A 25000-nucleotide genomic window follows, 5' to 3' on the forward strand; every position below is an offset into this window, starting at 1 on the left:
TGCCTGCTCCCCGCGCCCCACGCCCCGTGCGGGGCCCGGCTAAAGCCTGCTACCTCTGCCTCTCTCCCTATAAAGCCCCTGTCCCGCATTAAACCCGCACAGCATCTCAGAGTCATTTAGAGGCTGCGAAGAAGCAGGAATGAAACACAAACACATCTTTCATTCTCTCTCTCTCTCTCGTTCTGTCTTCCCCACTTATTTACTGCTGGTCAAATTCTCTTTTGCTTTATTTGTTTCCTCCCATATTCAGTTCATTTTTTGGCTTCCTAAGTGTCTGGACATTTGATTCATATTCTTTTTTGTCAATGATATATTTACCTGAGTAGCAGAGCAGGAATCTTCATGCTTTTCTTAGTATGTAACTCATACGCCTAGCTCTGGTGTAACTCTGGTGTTACTCATACCCTTAGCTCTGGTGTAACTCATACCAATAGCTCTGGTGTAACTTTGGTGTAACTCATACCACTTGCTCTGGTGTAACTCATGCCACTAGCAACAGCATGTGAAGATGGAATTTTATTATGGTGTTTTATTTAAAACCGAGGGAGGAATTGAGCCCAAATCCACCACCACCTTAGCACTTATGTGCTCAGAGCGTCCCCTCCCAACACACACACACACACACACACACACACACACACACACACACACACACACGCTGTGTTCATCCAGGTAGTCTTCAGCGTGGCACCACCGGGTACTGAGGGCGGAGCATTAACGCGCTGTGATAAACATGATTGTGAGTTGGATCTAAAGAGGGCGGCGAGGTGAGGAGATGTGTGGGTGCCCCACACAACACACCGACCCACAGCCTGGGTGTGCAGGAGCTCCTCCAGCAGGACACAAGGAGTGGAGAGGTGGTGTTGACACCATGCAGGAAGCCCCAGTATTCCTGCTGCCCCGCTGCTCCGTGATGACTAGAACTCTGTTTACAACACCACGCTATCAAACAGCAAGCGTGTATCCCAAAAGACCCGCCGCTTAACAGTGGCACAACCCAAATACACTTCGCTAATAGCGCGGCCCCCAAATCAAAGTGAGTGCGGCCAGCAGGGAGAAAGCTCTCCTCTCTCACGGCTCTTCCTTCTCCTGGTTCTGGCTTCCGAGCATAGGGCTGTACCGGGAGCCTCCTCCCTGCTCACTGTAAATTATTCATTTGAGCATGAGAACTCCTGAGGGTTTTAATTATATTGTCATGGTCATAGTCATCTCATTAACTTTTAATGTTAATGCCTGCTTAAAGAAATCATAATATCATTAAAGAATAATCGTATCAATTAAAATGTTTGCCTTGATGGTTGATTGTTTAATGCCTAGTTGCTCGATTCAATCAAGCCCTCAGAGCAGTCGGCAAGGGCGGTGGGTGCGGTGTGGGGTACGTGGGGTGAGGAGCAGAGCTGCACCGAGGTCCCAGACTGAGCCCAGGCGGAGGGCGCGGTGCGGGGTACGTGGGGTGAGGAGCAGAGCTGCACCGAGGTCCCAGACTGAGCCCAGGCGGAGGGCGCGGTGCGGGGTACGTGGGGTGAGGAGCAGAGCTGCACCGAGGTCCCAGACTGAGCCCAGGCGGAGGCGCGGTGCGGGGTACGTGGGGTGAGGAGCAGAGCTGCACCGAGGTCCCAGACTGAGCCCAGGCGGAGGGCGCGGTGCGGGGTACGTGGGGTGAGGAGCAGAGCTGCACCGAGGTCCCAGACTGAGCCCAGGCGGAGGCGCGGTGCGGGGTACGTGGGGTGAGGAGCAGAGCTGCACCGAGGTCCCAGACTGAGCCCAGGCGGAGGGCGCGGTGCGGGGTACGTGGGGTGAGGAGCAGAGCTGCACCGAGGTCCCAGACTGAGCCCAGGCGGAGGGCGCGGTGCGGGGTACGTGGGGTGAGGAGCAGAGCTGCACCGAGGTCCCAGACTGAGCCCAGGCGGAGGCGCGGTGCGGGGTACGTGGGGTGAGGAGCAGAGCTGCACCGAGGTCCCAGACTGAGCCCAGGCGGAGGGCGCGGTGCGGGGTACGTGGGGTGAGGAGCAGAGCTGCACCGAGGTCCCAGACTGAGCCCAGGCGGAGGGCGCGGTGCGGGGTACGTGGGGTGAGGAGCAGAGCTGCACCGAGGTCCCAGACTGAGCCCAGGCGGAGGGCGCGGTGCGGGGTACGTGGGGTGAGGAGCAGAGCTGCACCGAGGTCCCAGACTGAGCCCAGATTAGGTAGAAATGACACTGGGGATTCTGAAAAAGTTTAACAGCTCATTGTCTTACTGTAAGGGGGCATGTGTACGCATCGTAGCTCAGTGTTTTGATGGACCTGTGCCGTGAGTGTGTGTGAGTGTGAGTGAGTGTGAGTGTGTGTGTCTGTCCTCTAGTTACCACACAGATATTTTACCTGCTTATTTTTCTCTTGTAAGGTTTCATACCCAAATTTTTGCTGGATGCACGAAATGGCAGCGGCATGCTGCTTGTGGAGACGGAGTGTGGGCAGAGGGCCTCCAGCTGATCCTGGGGGGGTGGCAGTGGCCAGCTCGGTGCGTGGCTCTCAGCCTGGGCTCCCTGCGGCAGGGGATCCAGCCAGGCCAGGCCCTGATAGCACATGCAGGTGGTCGAATCCATCGCCAGCCAGATCAAAACGTCAAACCCCTGGGTGGACCTCCCTTTGAAATGGGAATGGGGCAGAGATATCAGACAGAAAACATAAGCAAGTCCCGCATCGCAAAAGAGCTCCATATTCATGCTCCGGCATACAGCAGCCAGGCCACAGAGAAGCCTTCAGAGGACAGATGAACTGGACACTGATTAAGAGATCAGCCCCCTGTGTGTTTGGATATGTGTGTGTGGGTGTGTGGGTGTGTGTGTGGGTGTGCTCAGCCCTAGTACCTGGTCATTGTGTTTTCATAAACCTCCAGTGGTTCCATGTTTTCTATGTCTTTACCCTCCTAGATATTTTTGCAATATGTTCATATGACCTTCCTGTGCAAATCTAAGATTTCATAGCGTAATTAACCTTATCTGCTGGCTGTCCAGCTACACTCTGGCCACGTTAGCAGTCACACGAAGGCAGTGCTTCTGCGCATGTACGTACGACATCAGCTAGTGCAGTTGTCACCTCTCCTCTTTGGTTTTCTCTCCCTCACCTTCAACCGCACGCTGACAATCATCCTATCAGGGGTCTGAGAACAGAGTTGGGGTGGGGGGGGGGGGTGGAGATGAAATGGGACTGTTTGAAAACTCAAGTGTGACTGTGTCTTGTGTTTGCCAGTCCCATTAAACAGACATTTGCAAACAATGTCAGGAGGCAGGAGATCAAAGAGCACACCCCAGAAACGCGTCGGCTGTGGGGAGCTGTGATGTCCTGAACAGCTCCAAATTTAGACTTCCACACTATCGGCTTGCAGTCTCTCTCCCAGCCTGGAATATTAACGATCTGATATGTAGGTCATATAATTAATGGGATTCAGGAGCGTAAGTGGGTGGCATGGGGAGTCTTGGGGGCCCTCTTGAAGTCTTGTTGTAAATCCGAACAAAAAGATTTGATATTATTTTTAATTGGAGCTGAAAGATATAGCAAATTATAGTTCTGCATGCATCCAATCGCTTTTTTTTTCTTTTATTTATTTGGTTTCTCCATCTTTCTGAGAAGCCAGGGGGAGCGGCTCGTTAGCATGCCAGAGCCAAGGGAGCAAGAAGTCTGTCTGGGTGGAGAGGGGACGGGGGCAGAGTGCTCCGTCTCCCACGCACACACACACACACACACACACACACACACACACACATAAACACACACGCACATAAACACACACGCACGCACACACACACACACACACACACAAACAAACAAGCACACACACACACACACACACACACACACACACATACACACACACGCGCACACACAAGACTTTGTAGACTCATAACCCTATGCTCTGTAATATTTGAAAGAACCTTATGCTTAGGTTGTCCACCAGAATGTCAGTGCTCTGAGCTCTGAACTTCAAAATACCAAATGCCCCAAATGTTTGTTGGGAGATCTCCTCCATGCTCTGTATGGCTTGAAATTTACAGTAATTTTACAAATGTGGATTTTCTTTTGGCTTCTGAAAAACTGTTTAACCAATAATTCTGTACAGAGTGCATCACTTAAGGAGGCATAGATATGAATTTGTTTTATACAGCCACCTTGTTAATATATGGTTTCTACAGACCCAGAGAAGACGCGTGTCTTTTTTAGCTTATTTTCATATAGAGAGCGTCTTCAGGTTGAATGCTAACAACGGCCAGTTAGAACAGCCTAACCAGGCAAGACTGCACCATGGCTTCATTTACTCGCAGACAGTGGGGAACTGTGAACCTGCTAAAAATACAGCTCTAGAGGATGCCTTTCCTCTTTTACCATATTATATCAGCCATTTCTGAGCTCTGAGTTTGGATCGGCCGGTTTCGTTTATATCACAGGCCTGACTTTTGGGAGATGTATTCTTGAGCCTCACTGAACTCGTCTGACCGAGGGGTCGCACGAGCGCAAGAAGGGAGTTTGGCTTCATTTCTGTCGGCGACTCTCCCTGGAGCCTCGAGGGCCCTCCCACTGGACGTCCCTTTTCCGGGCACTCCTCTGATCCCGTTTGTGAGTGGCAGTGGAAAGGCCAACCCCCACCCCCTCTCCATCTCTCTGTTTATCCCGCATGGCTGATAACCTTTTGACTTAATTTCCCTCTGAGGCTCCCATGACACGTGTTCCTGTGCTCTTTGTGTGCCGTTTTACGAGGCCTTGGCCAGGCACTTGGAGTGGTCGGCATTCTGCGTGCCCCCCACGTCGCCGAAGGGCCCGCCCCCAACCGGCCGCCACGCCGGGCCGGCCGCTCTGCTCCACGTAGCGCTCTGTGCACGTAGCACAGCCCCACCAAGAGGCCTGCAACACAGGACGCTGGCTTCCTCTTCCACATTCTATATATTCTGTGGACAAACGTGAAGTAGTCAGTTGTGTGTGTGCGCACGTGTGTGTCTGTGTGTGCATTTCTGTCTAGATGTGTGAGCAGGTGCGTCTCCAGTTTCTCATATGCGCCGAGTCTGGCCATGCTTTTTCGACTCTGCGGTGTTCGGCACTTATTTGGAATGCGGCCCGTCAGGTTTATTTTAGACAGCAGAAATGTAGAACATCTAGTGTGTCACAACATTTCACTCAGAGTGTCTGGAGCGTCTGGAGCTGACACACACACAGCACCACGCGGCTGCCTCGGAACACCTTGGAGCACTCTTCACTCCTGACCTTTGCCAGATGGCCCCAGTTCCCCTTACAGGGGTCGTCTATACGGATCAGACCATTACTTTATAGTTCAAGGAAAGTGCGGTTAGCCTTACGGCGTTCCCATTTACCGTTTCTCCGGCGACTGGGCCGCACGGGTTTTATGGGAAACAGCAGCTTCTCTTATGCGCTGTTTCGGGCTAGTCAGTCACATGTTGGATAATAACTCTGGATGGCTCCATAGCGTGAGCGCATATTTGAGTGTCTATATGCATATGTGAGATCTGTACAGTTTCATGAGTTTCTGAGGGGCGCGTGTGCGCGCGCGCGTGTGCGTGGCAGGCTGCTGGGCTGTTGACAGGCCTCTGGATGAGCCCCTGTGGCACACACGCCTCAGCCTCATTACCTGCTGCTGAGAGCCACTCAGGTAATAGCAACACCTAAACTCTGTGTGTCTTTCCCACTCCTATTAGTGTGTGCTGAGCGCCCGCTTTGGAGAAGGCGCACACACACACAAACAAGCGTGCGGTTCAGAGGAAGCCAGCTCTGACAGGGGAGAAAGTGCTGTGCTTTTACATTAGGAATGTATTGGTCTGAAGGAAAGGCAGAACTCTACCTATCTCTCCCTAGCTCCATTATGCTTAGTAATGTTTATACTACTGCTTCTGTTTCGCTTAGGAAAGTGCGCGTTCAAGGGTGCCGTACCGTTAAAATGGCAGCGTGTTCCAGCAATGTCGGCCGCCATAATGGTGCATTGTATTTGCCGGTTGTTGACCTTCCCAGCTAACGCAGCCGGCACGAAAAGATCAAGTGTCCTGTTTGGTCTTGGTCCCGTCCCATTTCTCACACTTTTCCAGTGTTTTAAGTCAGCGGGGTCAACCGTGGGTGACACTGAGGTGCGGCGTAGTCGTCTGAGCATCGCCCGTCCCGGCAAAGGTGCCTCTCGACAGGACGTTAGCACCGCTGCTTTGAGATCACTGGCTGCCTCCCTCTTGAAGTAGCTGCTGTGTCACTGCGAGGGCATGCGCGTTTGATCTGGAATCGGGCAGCTGTCGCCATGCAGGGCCCCCTGATTCACCGCCAGGAGCAGAGAGGAAGAGAGAAAGGGAAACACGTTCAAGGGGGAGGGAAGAAAAAAAAAAACTTCCACGTAACTTTTTGATTGACGGCGGGGAAGGATCTCAGGATCTCGTCACGGCGACTGCGGATGTGGCCTTCTGTAGCATCTCCTGCTTGTGAGGCGCTGAGAGAAGCAGAGACCGTGGAAAAGCATGACCTAAATCAATTCCTGGATGTGAGCGGAGCTTAAAAACACACGCACGCACACCGACAGCAACCGCCAGAAATAGACACAGTGATCATGTTCTTTGTGTGGTCTAGTGAAGCTCAAAAATAAATAAATAAAAACGGATCGGATGACGTCAGCAGCGAGTTATGCCTTTGTGGAAATTGAAAGTCAAACTGGCAACAGATAATTCCTGCAAGCCAAAAAGAGAATGTCCTGAGCGAGGAGGCCAGGTATGCAGACAGGACAATTCTCGTTTTCGCTGAATTTGTTTGTTCAATTATCAGGTAAATTCCTGTTCTTTTTTTTTTTTTTTTTTTTTTCCTCTTTCAAAAAAGTGGTATGCGGATGACTGGATGTGCATGTGTGTCTGTGTGTGTGTGTGTATCCGCATGTGCGTGTGTCTTTGCTGCATGATAACTCATTCAGAGCAGGCCCATTCAGGCTAGGGGTGAGCTCGGGCATCCGTCAAGATGGGAAATAATGAGGCGGCGTGTAGCGCCCGTCCTCGCGCCTGGCCCCTCGCGCGCCCACTCTCCCATTCTCTCCCCCTCTCCTCCGGACCCATTAACGGCCCATTTAAACAGATAATGGAAGCTTCTTCTGGGCATTTTGAAGCAATTAGAACCTATCGCAACCTCCTTCGCCTGCCTGTCGGTAATTCTGGGTGCTGCATTGTCCTCTTCCTGGCCGGAGCCGCGTGGCAGCCCGCCATGGCCTGAAGAATGTGTGACCACCAGAGCCCTGCCACTGGAAACACGGGGAGAGACAGAGAGGACGGGCAGGCGAGGGCTATTCTTCTCTTATTAATACTACCAAGACCTGCCAGGCTGCCATTTCATTACCCCCCGCCTTCCCACCGCTGTGATGTAGTGTTTTGTGATGTCTCTGCATCGTCCTGTATTCTCCTCTCTGTCCCAGAGACTGGAAGCGCTTTGCAGGCGCAGTGAGTCACTCCATTGTTCGCGGTCTAGTGAGAGCACGTTGAAATGTACAGTGGCCTCCAGAACCATTGGCAGTGGTGGTAAAGACGAACAAGAAAGGCCCATGATAAAGAACGACTCTGTTGTTTAACAATTTGATCTGATGCTGAATGAACAAGAGAATGCTGCCCTTTCAGTGAGATAAAGTTGTTTAAAAGGGGGGGGATATATATATATATATATAAAAATATAAATGGATAAACATTTTTCCATGCCCATTGAAAACCTATAGGCTAAGTGGAGAATGGAGTCTCTAAATAAGCTCTCACACCTCTTCCAGCATTGTAAGCGACATCTCTGGTTTATTTTGGCTAAGTACGCATGCTCAAAGTACTACATTCAAAGCAGGAAACCTGACTGTAAGCCAGTTCTGGAAAAAAAAAGTTTTTTCTTTGAGCTGTTTTACTTCCCTGAGTGGTCTCTCATGTAGGTGTGCGAGATGTGTCGTGTAAGTGTAAGATAAGGCTCATCAATGACAAACTTCAATTCTTCAAATATGGCCATCATTTGTTCATCTTTACCAAAGGAGTCAGTAATGCTGGACTCCACTGAACATATATAAGCGGCAGTGGTGCCATAGTTCTGTACTGAAAAAAAGGACATCAATAGGATGCTTGGCTCTGTGTGGTGTGTATATCATTAATATAATGAATGGAAATATCATTATTACAGGCTAATAAATGACCATCGGGAGTAAGCACATGGACTGAAGTGCACATGGAGAGTGGACAACGCACAGTGGATTTAAGACTGCCCTGTGTTTAGAGTGTCTTCCATCATTAACTCTCTTTATTCGATGCCTTATGGATCTGTTTTTGTCATTGCATACAAGCCTGAAGTATTAAAAAAAAAAAAAAAAAAAGTTTTAAAATTATTTATTTACTCTATAGATTGTAATATCAGTGTTACCACTCTTCCTAAGAGTCTCTCCACCAAATGAAAAAAATAATAATTTGTGCACCTTTGCATGTGCGTCTTTGTATGGGTGCGCGTGTGTATGCGCGACATGCTGCGTCTCTTGTACTGACCGTGGAATGAAAGACTCCCTTTCTTTGAGGGGGAGCATGGGAGAGGAGCAGCGTGGTACTGAGGGCTTGGCCCCTGCTCATTTAGGCCCGGGCCACTGCTCCGCGCTACGCAGATGATGCGGACCACCTTCAAGACTGTTCAAAGCTGTAGCTGTGCACTGAGAGTGCTAATCTGGATTAAATTTAAATTGCTTCAGTTGGGAATTTGAGTACTTTTTTAGTATAACTATTTTTTTGTTTTTGATGATAGTCTATCAACCTTTTTAAATGGTCAGACTAATTTTGTAATGACAGAATACAATCATCAGGTTTATCAAACGTCTAAGTGGCAGATCAGAAAAGCTGCTTCAAAAATGTTCACAGGACGTTTCAGGGCATACTTTTAAATTGCTAGTTAGTTTAATGATTCCTCTGGATTTGGAGTGATCTAATGCGATTCCAACCTTTCAATTGTGGCACACGGACTCGTTCCTTCTCCTCCTCATTTAAGACTGAACCCTATGTTTAAAACTGGTTTAAAACTAAAACGTTAGGGTGTTTGGGGGCAGGACATGACCCCTCCTCACCTCCGCGTGTCCGTGCCATAGGCAGCTTCACCTGGGCTCGGCCTTCCTGAGCTCTAAATCGTTCTGACCCAGCGCTGCACATCCAGCTCCGCTCCTCAGCGTGAGCCGCTCACAGTGGCGAACCTACCTTCACCATGCACGCTACAAGGCATTTCTGTGGTTTGGGCTCCCACACCTAGAGTTTGGTTTAATTCATGTACTTTTTCTGCTAATACATTTTTATCGTGTAGAGTCTTTTGGGTCATTTGGACAAAATGTGATATCGTATGTCTAGTAAACAGCTCGGGTAGGTGGACAAAGGTAGCCTAAGACTTCGAAATGCTTCCACTTGGGGATGCGTGGATGGACATTCTCCTTCATAGTTTACCGATGCGGACAGAATTCGTACTTTCTTGGCGTATTGTCCAGGTGCCGAAGTAGCACAGAGAATCCCACAACACCTCCATGTTTGACTGTTAGTTTGATCTTTCTACAGACATCACCGTGTTAACTTTATGCATGAAATAATAGGACCCATGCTGTGCAGAAAATTCCTCTTTATACCCATCTGCCCATAGAACTCCAGAAAGCTTGGGGATCACTGAGATGCTTCCTGAATATCAGCATTTTTTGTTCTCCCTGGATTAAAACGGTTTCTGCCTCATTCCCATCCTGTGAAACCTGGCCCGGCATCATCGTGATCTCCAGAGTGACTTACATACTCTTTATTCGCCGTGCATGCACCTTCGGGGGACTGAACTCACGACCATGGTGTTACAAGTACTGTGCCCAACCTGCTCCACCAGTGGAGCAGATATGGAGCGCAACAGCTGAGCCGAGAGAAGCCTGCAGCTTTTCAGAAGGGGCTTTAAAGATCCTTCATGGCTTCCTGCTTGATCAGAACCTCGCAGCAGTAGAGGAAGGCAAGAACTGGACAAACACGTTAGATGATGTTGTCCATGCTCATAGCTGCTCTGTGTGGCCCTTCTTAGTGTGAGTCCCATACTACTGGTAATTTGTTCTAGCCAAACTGTGTGTGATGAGTTCAGGCTGCATCTCCATTCTGCCGGGCTTGTGCATGGAGGTGGAGTATGAGTAAATGCTCTCCCTGAGACAGACGGGGCTCTGCTCTGCTGGATGGAGAGCGTGAGCTAAGGCAGAAGTGAGAGTGCAGATCTGTTGATTATGTCAAGCAAAAGCACAGAACCTACCTCTCTCTCTCTCTCTCTCTCTCTTTCCCTCCCCCATCCATCCATCTCTCTCTCTGTCTCCCTCTCCCTCCCTCTTTCGCCTCACTGTCTGTCATCCCCCTTTCTCCTCCCCCTTTTTCTTCATTTGTCCAATTAATGTTTTTTTTGTCTTTAAATGAACTTGATAGACTTGATAGAACGCTCAGTGTCACCAAGTGATGGGCTCTCTTGATGTGTGTGTGTGTGTGTGTGTGTGTGTGTGTGTGTGTGTGTGTGTGTGTGCACGCGCACACGCGTACCAGCAACCCGATGAAGGCCCTGAGGCAACTGAAGACTTTATAACTCACCTCATCTGCTCATTAAGGCTGCTGTTGTTCCAGAATTATCCAATGGCAAGCAGAAGAAAGGCCTCCCTGTCTTTGACTGACAGTGGAGGACTCTTGCAAGTTATCTTTGTCTAGTAAACTCAAACCTCTTTTTTTTTATTTTTGTCTTTGTAAGAAACAAAAGCAAGGTTGCGCTGTCTCTCTAAGTGAGAGCACAACTCAAAGGAGCTTTATGGAGTGTGTCTGTAAGCCCTCCAGTGGACAGGCTCGAGCGATTGTTCCATCATTTCATAGCTGTTGTGAAATGTGGGAAGCTTTCGGCCTTTACAGGTCAGGGTTTGGTGTTTCATGAACAACACACTACAGTATTCGAGACCAAATAGGCCCCGATAAACATGGGTCTCCTGCATTCTAAAAAACAAGCCAAGTGGAATTGAAGATGATATTCTTATATGTGAGCAGGTGAGGTTGAAGGGAATCTTCACCCGTGTGAATCGCTTACCATCCCCTATTTGAAAACTCTCGTCAGTCTTGAAATTCTTTGTGGGTCTAGTTGTGAACAAAGGCAGTCTTAACATGTTTTGGCCTTTTCCTTGTAGTAAGAAGAAAGCGCCGTGCTTCCAGGCGTGAGGAAGAGGCCGTGTTGTGACACTGTGAGCCGGGTCAAGGTTCTCGCAATTTCTCTTTATGTGCTGAGGTTGCATCCAAATGCTTTTCTCATTAGATGTTTTGTTGCTCTGTAAATTGCCATAGCATGACCATTGAGGGAAAAAAAAGACCTTCATTCGAGGAACGACTATTGGATTATGTGGAGGCAGTCCACTTAAACACTAAATCTTTATACTTTGCTCATTTACTCAGACAGCAGGCAGCATAAGGTTGGTTTTGTTTGTTTTCAGCCACGCGGGAATATAAAATTTGTGCAGCGTTCTCTTTTCCGCACCACTCCTCATCGTCCCTCTCCGGTCTGCCTCGTCGCATGTGGCATTAATTTTCGCTGTCAGGAACTTACGGAGTGACGTTAGTGTGGATAAAGGCGGGTGACTCTGGAATGTAGGCCTGGCAGTCTCCGAGACATGCGGAACTTCCGCGCAGTTAGTTTGGACTCCGTCGGCTGAGCGCTGTCCGGCCCTGAGCAGGTCTCCATGTGGAATGCGGCGTGGTATGTGCTGATCCTGAGTCAGCGATAATTAGAGGCCCGGTGCGCTGGCGCAGGCTAATAACAGGTCTGCGGCCTGTTTGGCTTTTGTTTGTTTGGAGTGCAGCACTCCACAGCAGGGCGTCTGCCCAGCTGGCACTGCCTGCTGGCCCTCGGCCGCCTGTCTGGGCTGGCGAGGCGGCTGGTCTGGGTGCTACGGTGGGAAGCCTGCCAGCTGGAGCCCAGTCTCTAGCCCTTCTGTACCCCCCTCTGCGACGCCTGCGTTTGTTAGCACCTCCAGGGTCAACAGCACCCTGTCGCTACCTGTCTCACTGGACGGCAGCACTGCCAACTCCCAAAAGAGACGAGCCTGCCCTCCTCCCGCTGTAGCAGGCGGGAAGGGACTTTCTTCTTCTCACGTTTGTTTTAAAGTGCCACGATGTTTAAGTTAAAATTTTGATTTACTCACAGAAGTACATGTTGTAATTACAGATGCTGGGCCTTTTTTTTTCCCACAGAGAAGGGGAAGTTCTTCTCCCTTGTTATAAAAGTACAGAAGTAAAGACATGTAAAACCTTCCACGGGGACCTCTCCTTTTCTACACTAGTATTTTTGATGATTCATCTTCCTTACAAACCCTGGCAGTGCGAGAGCGCCTACATGCCACATGAACCTTTATTCCCTGGCTGAGTTAACTGAGTTAGCACTCACAATGGGCCGTGAAGGAGCTGTTTTGGCACTCGTGTGGCATGTTCTTATTGACTCAGCAAGCTGAGGTCACATAGGCAGTCTGCTCCGCTCCCTCTTACCTCCTAAACTTAGAATAATTACCTGGACTTTGCTCCTGCCACACACACGCACACACACACATGCAATCTTAATCACACGCATTCTCAAAGGGACAGGCTTCATTCACAATAAGTCTGTAATTAAATATCTTCAGACATTCAGATGCCACCACAGCGCCCTCATATCTCAAAAATGTATGAATGACATTAGACGTGTGTGTGTGTGTGTGTGTGTGTTTTGCATTAAAAGAAAACGAGCTAAATTACTTCCTTTTATTTATAGGAGTTGAGATTAGGACTGGCTGTTAGAACACTTGACTGGCCATGTTGAATGCTTGGGCTTAGCCCTTATAGAATTTACCACTGATACATGTATAAGTTGACTGTGTACGCATGCATGCATGCGTGTGTTTGTCATTTTGAGAAAACGAGATGTTGACATGTCGAAAGCTTGTATGTTCTTGTATATGCCAGAGTCTGAAATGAGCAAAGCCCAAATCTCTGTGTTCAGATCCCACTGGGCATGGTGACCGGGTCAGTGTGTTTGTGTATTTCTTTGTTTGTTTGGTCACAGTGGTGCTTCCTGACTGTTGGCCAGGCACTGATGGCGCCAGTGCTAACATTGTCAAGATGTTAGGATGAAGTTGTGAGAACGTTAGCACGCTGGCCTGGCAGGCTGCTGTCACTTTCCCATCCTATTTGCTGACTGGGTTCAGGCCCCACACCTCAGCTGACCTGAGAATTTACCTGTGTGGCACACTCGTGCGAGTGGGTGCTTGGCACGGCCAAGGAGTGTGCTTTTCTCCCTTCCTGCGTACCCGTAGTGAAGCGTCTCTCCTGCTGCACCCGCATACACAGAGAGGCTCTGTGACTCCATGTTCGAGCTCCCTGGCTAGCATGCGCTTTATTTAATAAGACACGAATGCCAAGCGTCTTGTCTAAAAACTACCCTGTGGTCAAGCATTTCAGGACGGGCTTCGCGTAAACCATCTTAAACACTGCTTTCCTTTCACAAATCTTTAATTATAGCTCTTGGTAGTGTATGAGGCACAGAGTAAATGTGAGGCACCCCAAGGACAAACAGTATAATGTCAATATCCCAAAGTTGAGAACTTTTGGCCTCTCCTCTGTAGATCTGAAGTGGCATGTATAGAGTCCTGTTTAAACCAAGACAAACACAGCCTAGGGGAGTGTTCATGTAGCATCTTGTAACATTAACTCCACTTTGGACTCCAACGCGCACCACGGGAGCTCCGAGACCCCCTGGACTACTCATTCAGCAAACCAGAGGGAAATAGGTGCGCTCTTTTATCCGTCGAGTGTGGTCTCTCTCCAAGCGGGACTGCCCTCTTTCCGTGGGAAGGGCCCTGACCCTGTGCTTTGTTGTCAGAAGAGGCAGACGTGGCCCACGTTGTCCCTTAAACATAAACAGTCGCAGGGTGGAGGGCCGCGCTGCCCCATTCATCCCGATGGCGCTCCTCAGAGACACCGACCGCGTGCCTCGTCCAGAGGAGCCCGACTCCACTTCTGAGGATAAATCGCTGCATCTCTCGCCCAGTTAAGAGCCCTGTTTGTGCGCGCCGCCGATTGTGGCCCCGTCTATTCCTCCTGCATCTGCGCTCCTCTGGTATCGCGCCTCAAGGTTCCTATTCAACCGCCGCATCCACCGCACTTCATCTCCCTCTTTCTCCACTTGTTTGCTTGCTTTGAGCTTTGTTTGTTTTGTTTTGATAGGGCTCCTTGTGGAGCTTCTCCTGCCAGGGCCACGGTCTCTCCTGGCCTGAATAGGCTTCGTCTGGCAGTGCTCGGGCCGGGCCTCAGAGCCAGGCTGTGTTCTCGGGCCTTCAACGGGCCCTTTGTGCTGACCCTCACCCCCAGTCCAGCACAAAGGGGGCAGTGAGGACCAGGCCAGTGTGAGCCCCATCACAGAGCGAGACCACCCCCGGCCACCATATAATGCAAAAAGACGCGTGCCATTGTTTTTGTTTTTCGCTGCGCTCGGCAACGAGTGGTTCTTATTTACCAGTGTTGTCTTTTTTTTTTTTTTTTTATTCATTCAGAGGAATGATTCATTTCTCTCCCACAGCCTCTGTGCCTGTTCACCTTTAATCCTGCTGCCTTCTAATGCCACACGTGGTCTTTAGACGACCTAATGCGCGTGAAGTCTAACTCCGAATGTCTCCAGTGAAGAGGGGAGCTCATTAACACGTGCGGTTCAGCCGCGGCGTGACGCGGCCCCCACACGGTTCGGCCAGAAGGCCCGCCGTTCTCTTTCCCTGCACCAGCCGCACGAGCGCCAGGCCCTCCTCTAGGCCGCACCTCGTGCCGCACTCCCACTCAACCGAGGACAGGGGCCCACAGGGGAGGCTTTTGCGGGCCTAAAGGGTCATTAGTGTTTTCACGGCACCACGGGCTGAGCTAACGAGGGAACGTCCTGTGGTTCCAGCTGACTGCAGGCGCTGATTGGAGGTGAAGGGCCAAAGGAGCGGTTTGACACTGGGAAGGATTTGATCCCAGTAGTGAAAGCTGTAAGAAATGGTCACAGTCCCACTGTAACACCTCATGCTCATCGTCTGCCCTGCACTTAAAGGCTTCAAATCACTCAGCTGTTGTTGGCTGGGGGAGAGACATACGGTCCTCTAGGTAGGGCGGTGATGTCTTTTCGAAATCGGGTTTTTTAAAAACCACACAACACATCACCATCGATGCGTTTGAAAGCATCTTTAAAGTAACATTTGGTAATCCAGTAGCAGGCTGTGCATCTGGACATGAGCTTAATCAAATCGTAGCATTTAGATCTGTGCTTGTCATCAGCAGTGTCCACTGCCTCGGCTGTCCAGCCGAAAACTCCCAGTTGGTGTGAGCTGCTCGGGTGGTGCTGGGTGTCCTTTCAGCCAGCCCGCTGGGCGCGGTATCGAGCTGCAGCTCAGCGAGCACCCGCACTCGGGCCTGAGCATTTCCTCTCCATCCTGCTGAATCAAATGTTTTCTGCCTCCCTTCCTAACGGTAAACGCTAACATCCAGGACCGGATCAATGAAGCCTCCCTTTGATGTGCCCAAATGCATTATAACGTCTGCGTTTTAATTGGCCGGGAGAGGCGCAGATCAATACACAGCATAATTGGCTAACACAAGATGCGTGTGAGACTTTATTATCATTAATATTTAGACATGATGTGGGAGGACCTGGGTAAGGTTAAATGTACATGGTCGGCGAGTGCCTTTGATCTGGCAGATAAGCAGATCGATCTTAACGCAGAGGGGTCAGAGAGACTAGATGGAGAGAGCACGCCCCAGTTTTTATCGGATTCCAGGAAAAGCTTTGACTGGTCGGATGCTGGCGAAAAGGTCCCTCTCTTCTTCTGGCCATTCCCATCACCGCGCGGAAGAATCTCGCTGCTGGCGTTGTTCTCATTCTGAACAGCTACCAGTAACATGCCAATTGTAGCTCACGCTGAGCGTTGCATGCTGGTCATTTAATGCTATTGTTGTGCACCGTCTGTCATCATACGTGTAGTGTGAGTAGTGACCTGAAATTGCGTAACAGCACACCACACTTGGGTAGTGTATCAGGTGCAAGTAACTCAATGACCCGGCAGCATGTACTGAGCGCAGCTAGGGTTTTGTGTGCCTCCTTTGTCCTGCCCATGTAAGGGGATCTGTGGGAGGAGAGGGATTAGCTCTGGAGCCGGCCCAGCCTGGCCATCGGCATCGCCGTCACCGGATCCCCCTCCATCCCATCCCATCCCATCCCATCCCGTCGCCTGCCGCAAGGTGCGTGCTTCATGGCCGGACTCTCCCGGTCTCGCGGCCCAGCTCGGGGGGTCCTGCAGGGCCCAGGCACGCAGCCCTGCCCGGCCTCCCCTCCCCGTGTGACGTTCCCGCAGGACCGATACCTTAAGCATTGTACTTAGTGTGACAAAGATCGGTAACAGGTGGGACAATGGCCACGCTCTCAGCTTTCGTGACTGCAACCCGCTGCACACAGCCCCCAGATTCAGGTCACGCAGGGCCGCAAACGCGCTGGGCTCGGGGCGCGGCTTTGTCTCGCATGGGCGCGCACGCTTACCGTGTAGATCCGTCCTCCTCTTCCTGCACGCGGAAAGCCTTGTGAGGCGCGAGGCTTTGTGGCGCGGCGTGACGCCCTCGGCCCGCACCCTCCATCTCCAGCAGAGGGGTTCTACATAAAAGCATAATGATGGCGACTAAATGGACTGCGTGGCGGCTCCTGTTTTATCTCCCTTTATGGCGGCTTGACACGAGTCGGCCCCATCTTTGAAACGGCCTCTGAGACTGTCAGAGCTGACTCGCGGCTGAGAGAGAGAGAGAGAGAGAGAGAGAGGCAGAAAGAAATGGAGAGAGAGGGAGAGGGAGAGGGAGGGAGGGAGGGAGGCACATTGAAGAGCATGTCAGAGGAACGTTTGATCGTAGCCTGGAAACAAGCTGTCAATAGTAGCTGAGATTAATCTAGCCCGCTAAGCATATATCCACACATGCTATTCAGGAGAGATACATCAGCCTTCCTCCTCTTAAAGAGCATTATTTATCAGTATGAAATTTTAAAAGCATTTTTCCCCTCTACTGCAGTCCGCTATGTTCTGGAGTCTGCACCTCCGTATCGATGTCTACAAAGCTCCAGGTTCCATGATGTTTGAAACTGAGTCTAAGTGAAGGACAATGCAAGTCCTTCCTCAGCAGGGCCGAGGGAACAGGTTAGCACGCGCCTGGATCCACACCTCTCCCTCTGCCGGATCAAACGAACCCTTCATTTCTTATTTTATCGACAAGCTTCTCCCCAGTTCTGTGACAAGTGTCCTGTATAATTGATACCTGTTTCACAATACATCTCTTAAGTGGTTCTTAGGAAAGCTATAACAATTTAGAACAAATGCATTTGTGAGTGAGTGCGTGCGCGTGTGTGCGCGCGCGCGCGCGTGTGTGTGTGTGTGTGTGTGTGTGTGTGTGTGTGTGTGTGTGTGTGTGTGTGTGTGTGTGTTTGAGGCAGAGAAGAGAGAAAGACAGAGAGAGAAGATGAGAGAAAAAGCATTGTGTCCTAATGATCTTCTATGAAGAGGCTGTGACTGACTATTCAGTTGTTTGCAGCAGTATGAGTCTCAGTCTTACTGAGTCTTATTGAGTCCAGGCAGGAGAGGAGACACAGTAGATTCTTATTGCTATGTCATCACAATCCATGTGTGCAAACACACCTCCACCAGCAAGAAACCAATATAGGCAGAACATGGAAATCACATGCTGTACCTCTAGGCTTCAGTAATCTGTATACTAGTTTGTTTGCAGGTCATTTTTTGATGTATAAGCTTGTGTACCGTTATTATATATCACTATAGTAACAGTTTATTAAAGTGTGTTTACATTCTATCAGATGTAAGGTATGTTTCTTTGCTTTTGTGTGCCTTCCTCTAGGAACGTGTGTGTGTGTGTGTGTGTGTGCGAGTATCGGTGGAAGGAGGAGATGAAGCGCGTGTGTGAGTGTGCTCACACAGCCCCAGCTCCATCTGTTCCTCTGTTTTAATTGTTGTGGAAGTGAATGCAGGAGGAGCTGGATGATTGGACTCGTCCTCTCTCTGTTATTTCCGTAGTTTAAAAGAGCGCTGGCAGAGGCGGCCAGATTATTGCCATGTAAATAGTCTTGCTTGGCTGCAGTCTCCGCTAATGAATGTCATTTACTTTTTTTTTAAAAAACCAGGATTAATTAACGCCTGCCATCCCCAAGCCCCCCACCCCCACCCCCACAGGGAATAAGGCTCAATTAGGAAGAGGATGGCTGTTAGTTATTATTTGCGTTGCATATGCGTACATGTGCATATGAGTACATATGCTTCGCTGACATGGAAAGTAACCTCGCAATTAATTACGTGAAGCTCAGAGAGTGGCGCCGTTGAAGGTGTGCGATTATTTGCGCCTTTCTCCGGGTGTTGCACATCCTGAGCGGAGCTCACTGCTGGAGGCTCCTGTCTCAAGAGAAGGAGAGAGGCGAAGGGAAAAGGGGGGAAAAAAAGCAAAAAGATCTTTCAATGCCTGCCTGCCTTTCAAAATAAGGCCAGAAAAACAAACAAGGGCCTTAAATTAGATTTCCCCAAACACAAGTTTCCCTCTCATTAAGCGCAGCAGTGGCCAGGAGCTGGAATAGCAAGGCCAACTCTGAATGCTGACCCACACTCCCCCCCAATGCCATGCTGCCCTCAGCAGCCATCTTAACTGCAGTCTTTAGCTAAATGAGCAGCTGGCCAGTGTTCAGGCCCAGATCTGCGGCTCTGGCCCCTCCCTTGAACCCCCCCTGTTCTCCTCTGTCTAACCCATCCCATGTTCTCCTCTGTCTAACCCATCCCATGTTCTCCTCTGTCTAACCCATCTCGTGTTCTCCTCTATCTAACCCATCCCGTGTTCTCCTCTGTCTAACCCATCCCATGTTCTCCTCTACCTAACCCATCCCTTGTTCTCCTCTGTCTAACCCATCCCGCGTTCTCCTCTATCTAACCCATCCCTTGTTCTCCTCTGTCTAACCCATCCCTTGTTCTCCTCTGTCTAACCCATCCCTTGTTCTCCTCTGTCTAACCCATCCCTTGTTCTCCTCTGTCTAACCCATCCCGCGTTCTCCTCTGTCTAACCCCCCATGTTCTCCTCTATCTAACCCATCCCATGTTCTCCTCTATCTAACCCCCCCTTGTTCTTCTCTATCTAACCCATCCCATGTTCTCCTCTATCCAACGCCGCCCTGTTCTCCTCTATCTAACCCCCCCGTGTTCTCCTCTGTCCAACGCCCCCCTGTTCTCCTCTATCTAACCCCCCGTGTTCTCCTCTATCTAACCCCTCCGTGTTCTCCTCTATCTAACCCCCCCGTGTTCTCCTCTATCTAACCCCCCTGTGTTCTCCTCTATCTAACCTCCCCGTGTTCTCCTCTATCCAACGTCCCCCTGTTCTCCTCTATCTAACCCCCCGTGTTCTCCTCTATCTAACCCATCCCGTGTTCTTCTCTATCTAACCCCCCTGTGCTCTTCACTATCTAACCCACCCTTTGTTCTCCTTTATTTAACCCCCACTGTGTTCTCCTCTATCTAACTTCTCGTTCTCTCTCAAACAGTTTTCCTTGTGAATTTCTCTCATTCTTTTGATGAAAAGGCAGCCTGCCCTCCCATCAGACTTTCATTCTTGCTCTCCTTGGTGTGGGTGTGTGTGTGTGTGTGTGTGTGTGTGTGTGTGTGTGTGTGTGTGTGTGTGTGTGTGTGTGTGTGTGTGTGTGTGTGTGTGTTGGGGGGTGGGCAGTGATGAGCTGAGGCATTTAACCCAAATAAAGGAGTAGAGAAGGATGAGGGTGATTCTAGCAGACAGTGTGTGTTTCCCCTCTCTTGAGTTCTCAGAGCTTTGGCTCCAGGTCTAAAGCCAGGGTTAACTTTCCACTATCACAGGAAGGATCTCACAAAAAAACCCAGTGGAGATTTAGAGATAGAAACGTAGGTTATCATTTTGATTACACTTTTATAAGTCTCACTGGTGAGCTGTTTAAAAAAAAAAAAGAAAAAAAGAAAAAAGCTTGCACCAATGAGTACTGTCAGCCATTAAGGTGACCTCACATTGTCTAGACTGACATTCATCTGGTTACAAACAGGCTTTGTTGTGTAGACAAAGCCATGATAGAAGATGACAGCAATAATTAACATCATGCTTTAGCGGGCAATATAAGTGATACAGGTGGTTTTCAATGTGCTGCAGTTTGTGTGTGTGTGTGTGTGTGTGTGTGTGTGTGTGTGTGTGTGTGTGTGTAAGCGAGAGAGATATGGATCAGTAGGGCTGATTTTGATTTGGGCTCTCGGAGTGGCAGGCAGAAGAGCTGCTGAGGTAACAGAAGGCCATGGAGGCACAGACGTCAGGCGCAGGCAGACACTGGACGCACCTCCACCCTCTAAATGTCTCATGTTTATGACAACATTCGTTTTGTTTTGTTTTTTTCTAAAATTAACATTGCCATTAATGTAAGAATACAATTTGCTGTGTGTGTGTGTGTGTGTGTGTGTGTGTGAGTGGCATGTAAAAGATAGGCAGTCCCCAAGTTCACATTGGAGAAATTGATACCATTAGGCTGAAAACTTGTATCTTTATTTTTTTAAACCACACCCGTAACCTTACACCCTCAGCCTCACCCCCCACACTCTTCCCACCACTATCCCCATCAGGTTTATCAGGTTCCTGGAGAAAATGTCGGCACCATCCTGGGTTTCAGTCTGTCCTCCCAGCTCACAGAAGAACTGGCACTGACAACCGTATACAGTTATGAAGCCTTGCTGTCTGTAGAAACCCTGGTTTCATTGTTTTCTGGGTTAGCAAAACCAGCGTGTGTGTGTGTGTGTGTGTGTGTGTGTGTGTGTGTGTGTGTGTGTGTGTGTGTGTGTGTGTGTGTGTGTGTGTGTGTGTGTGTGTGTGCGTGTGTGTGTGTGCGCGTGTTGTAACTAGCAGGCTGTGGGTGTCAGGCCATGCAGAGGCCAGTCCAGTAGTTCGGCAGTCAGGTGTTCGGGTGTAGGGCCATATAAGTAATTTTCTCCTCAGCGCAGTGTTGTGGAACTGGGCAGAGCAAGGGACAGCATTAGCTTATAGTCTGCCGGCGTGTCTGTGCATTCTGCTGCTCACCACATACCAGGGGCACCATTTCCCGCTTGGAGACAGACAAGCCTGAGGATCTGATTGGCCGTGTGCCAGAATTTCCTCACAAAGGCTCCTTTGACTTCGGGTCAGTTGGTTAACCAAGCAGTGGAGGGGGGGAGAAGCGCAGTCACTCGGCACCCGCTTTCTTCTGCTGCTCCTCGCTAACGGAGGCATGGTTCTGTTTAGCAGACAGCAGAACGTTGGCCTTATACCTGCTGCCATTGCTGTGCCTTGCTGGCTGGCATAGAGCAGTGTATGGGTTCTTACATGTCTGTGACTTTCTTGGGGTGCTTTGGAGTAGTAGTTCTTGGGGTGCTGTGGTCTGAATCATTTATTGAGCAGGTCTTAGAAGCCATGACTTGGGTCACCTGGTTTGTGTGTGTCTGTGTGTCTGTGTGTGTGTGTGTGTGTGTGGGCGAGTGTGTTTATGTGCATGATTGTTTATTTGTTTTTATGTGTATGTGCACATATGTTCACATGACTGTGGTCATGTTTGTCTTATTCTTGTTTGTGATGAATGGGGGAGTCTACATGCATAATTTAGAGATTTAAGAAGGGAAACTGGTAGTCGAATGCCGACGGCTGTCTGTGCTGCGGCACTGATGGTATCATGTAGGTCTTTGCTGGAGCTAATCCTGTGCAGTGTTAAAGCGCTCGTTCTCTCTGTAGGACCAAACAGCTGATCTACTGTACAACACTGCAGCTTATCACAGCTCCTAGCCTGTCCATGACTGCTAAAGAGCTGACCAGCAGTACTGTAGGTGCACGTTCCCCTCCTTTTCTCTCTTTCTCTCTCTCTCTCTCACTCCCTCTCCAGTCTTGCCCTTCCTGTGCTACTAAATCTCTCTCTCTCTCTCTCTCTCTCTTTCTCTGTCTCTCCCCTGTGTAAAAGGCACTTTGCATACAGGTGTTTAAAAGCTGCATTGCTGGCCTGTGCGGGTTAGCCCCTGTGTGACCCAGGTGCTGCAGGCTGGTTTGATCACTGAGCAGGAGCTCTAATGTATCCGAACAGCACTTGCCTGTCCATGTAGACCATGCAGCTCTGAGCGGAATGAGCCTGCAGGCCTCACGGCTGTGAACGAATGATCAGAATGAGAAGCGGTTAATTGGGCCTTAGACGCCGGTACCTGTGTACACTAAGGAACTCGGGCGGTTTTTAAACTGGTGCTATACGTGGTAGTCTGTAGCATCTCTCATGTGGTCCCTGGATAAAGGAGTGTCCAGATGATTGTCTTAGAGCTTTGTCCATGTTTTCTGCTGTGTTTGTGTACGAGAAAAGGTGAGGGAGAGAGTTAAGAGGGTGTGAGGGAGGGTGAGCCAGGGAGTGAGAGAGGGAGTGGGTGAGAGCAAGAGGCAGTAGCTAGGTTCCTCTCAGTCTCTTGAGTCCACACTGGTGCTGTGGGGAGATGGACGTGTGAAGAGTGGGAAAGTGTCCGTGTAAGTGAAACCACGTTGGACAGCAGGGCACCGAGAAAATGGCAGAAGAAAGTGAACAAAGTGGAACATCAGCAGCCACAGAGACGAGGCTGAAGTTTGTGTTTGTTTTCAGGGAGGAGGTGGTGAAGAGAGGGGGCTCTCTGTGTCACTCCCCTCCCCTCCCCTCCCCTCACCTCTCTACCTCTGTCTCTATCTCTCTCTGTGTCACTGCCCTCCCCTCCCCTCCCCTCACCTCTCTACCTCTGTCTCTATCTCTCTCTGTGTCACTGCCCTCCCCTCACCTCCCCTCCCCTCCCCTCCCCTCACCTCTCTACCTCTGTCTCTATCTCTCTCTGTCTCTCTGAGAGAACACAGAAAATGCATTGAGTTTCTTCCACCGTTACTCTTCTTTTCCTTCACTGTCTGGATACACGCGCACACACACACACACACACACATACACACACACACACACACACATACACACACACACACACATACACACACACATACACACACATATACACACGCGCACACACACACACACATACACACACACACACACACACATACACACACACACACATACACACACACACACACACACACGCACACACACACATACACACACGCGCACACACACACGCGCACACACACACATACACACACGCGCACACACACACACACACACATACACACTCACACAAAACTCTTGCTGCAGAAGCTGTAAGTGGAGGGGAAGAAACCCTACTGCTTGACTTTGGTATAAATTATTGATTTTCTTTCCCTTATGAATTTTCCATAGTGTCCCTCTGTCTGTGTATGATATTGTGCATGTATGGTGCTGGAGAGAGAGTCTATCAGAGGGAGAACTTGCTTAAATTCACAGAATACGAATCCACAAACACTGACAGCGCACTCATGCCTTGTTAGCCTGGCTTAGAATCAATGTATTTGAATATGCCTCTCGTACATGAATTACTACAAAACATGCAGTAATTCAGTGTTCCACTAGTTATATAATTGATTTTTACCATAAAAAAAATGAATTGACTTCCTCCTTGACACCAGTTTGCAAAAAAGTCACTGAACACTGAACTAGCCCTGGAACCCCTGAACTCTGGAGTCATGGGGAAGAAGTGCTCACCTCTCACCATCTCACCTCTCACCCTTCTCTCACTCTTTTGCTTTCTCACGCTTTCTCTGTCAACCCCCCCCCCCACACACACACGTTTAAATACACACATACTCGCCCCCTCCCCACACTCTGTTTCTCTCTTCATCTATCTGTATCTGTAGATTTACATTCGTCAGTCTGTCTGTGTTTCTTCGCTCATGGGTTTAGACATCAGCAGAACAATTTTTGTCGATTATTTGCCACAGCAGTCGGTATGTTTTCCATACCCTTCCTCGATATCCCCCCTCTGCTCTCTCTCTTTCTCAGTCTCTTTGGTAGAATAGATTTTCTGGAGTTTTCTTCAGCTTGACCCTGAAAGGCTGCAGGGTCTGATTAGTCAGATTCAGTGCTGAGTCTATTGATTCCAGCCTCCAGGGCAATAACCAAATGGAGCTGGAGCAACAAGTCAATAATGTAGTTATTACAACAAACTAGTGGCCTGAGTTTCAATCGCTGCCATCGCTGAGTGAGGCCAGTAATCATTAGTGAATTAGTGTCACTCAGAACACTCGCACCTGCTCAGCCACTGCACTCATCCACCCAACCAGCCATCTCTCCATCCGGCCATCCCTACAACCTAGCAGTCATTTCTACATATAGCGCCTCTCTCTCTCTCTCTCTCTCTCTCCTTCCCTCCTCCCTCACTCTCCACCTTGCACCCTCTCTTTCTTTAATATAATCAAGCTGGGGACACGATTCCGTAGTCCAGAGTTCGGCTGTGGGATTGGTGCGAAGTGCAGGCTTGAAGGGCCTGCAATTTTAATGCAATGGCATGGATTATTTAGAATGACTAAAACCTCCCTTGTAGTGTCAAGTCGAGGGATGTGGAATGACATTATCCTTCCTTTAGTTCAGCCGAGGGACCGCGCGCGGAGAACTTTCTGCAGGTTTTTGCGGTGGGAAGCGATGTTAAAATACTAGTGGTGGACGGGGAGATTGGGCTCGGCAGACCAGAGCGGAGGAGACCGAGACAAGATTCTGCGACCAGAGGGCTTTTTATTCTCCATTTATCACTTTTAGATTCTCCATGTCATAAACAGACTTCTGGCTTGGGGGGTTACTGCTCCTCATTCGACCGCCAAGATCGTGCACCCTAGATGAGTGACAGCTCCTAACTGTCCTCTGAACGTATCGCTGGGTAATTATGACTCGATAACAGATAAACAAGTGAGAGAATGAGAGTGAAAGAGAGCGGGGGTGACGAGGAGAGAGTCAAGGTCTCCGTTTTCTCCAATGAGTACGTATTTTCTCTCTC

At 49.7% G+C, this 25000-nt stretch overlaps 1 protein-coding gene across 8 annotated transcripts in view; it reads left to right on the forward strand.

Annotated features, from left to right (window-relative positions):
* vti1a (vesicle transport through interaction with t-SNAREs 1A) overlaps positions 1-25000 on the forward strand; it is a 105789-nt gene that overhangs the window by 69429 nt on the left and 11360 nt on the right. The window lies entirely within an intron of this gene.

The sequence above is a fragment of the Electrophorus electricus genome, chromosome 15 (assembly GCF_041902795.1).
Source record: "Electrophorus electricus isolate QZ-2024a chromosome 15, ASM4190279v1, whole genome shotgun sequence".
Taxonomy (NCBI): Eukaryota; Metazoa; Chordata; class Actinopteri; order Gymnotiformes; family Gymnotidae; genus Electrophorus; species Electrophorus electricus.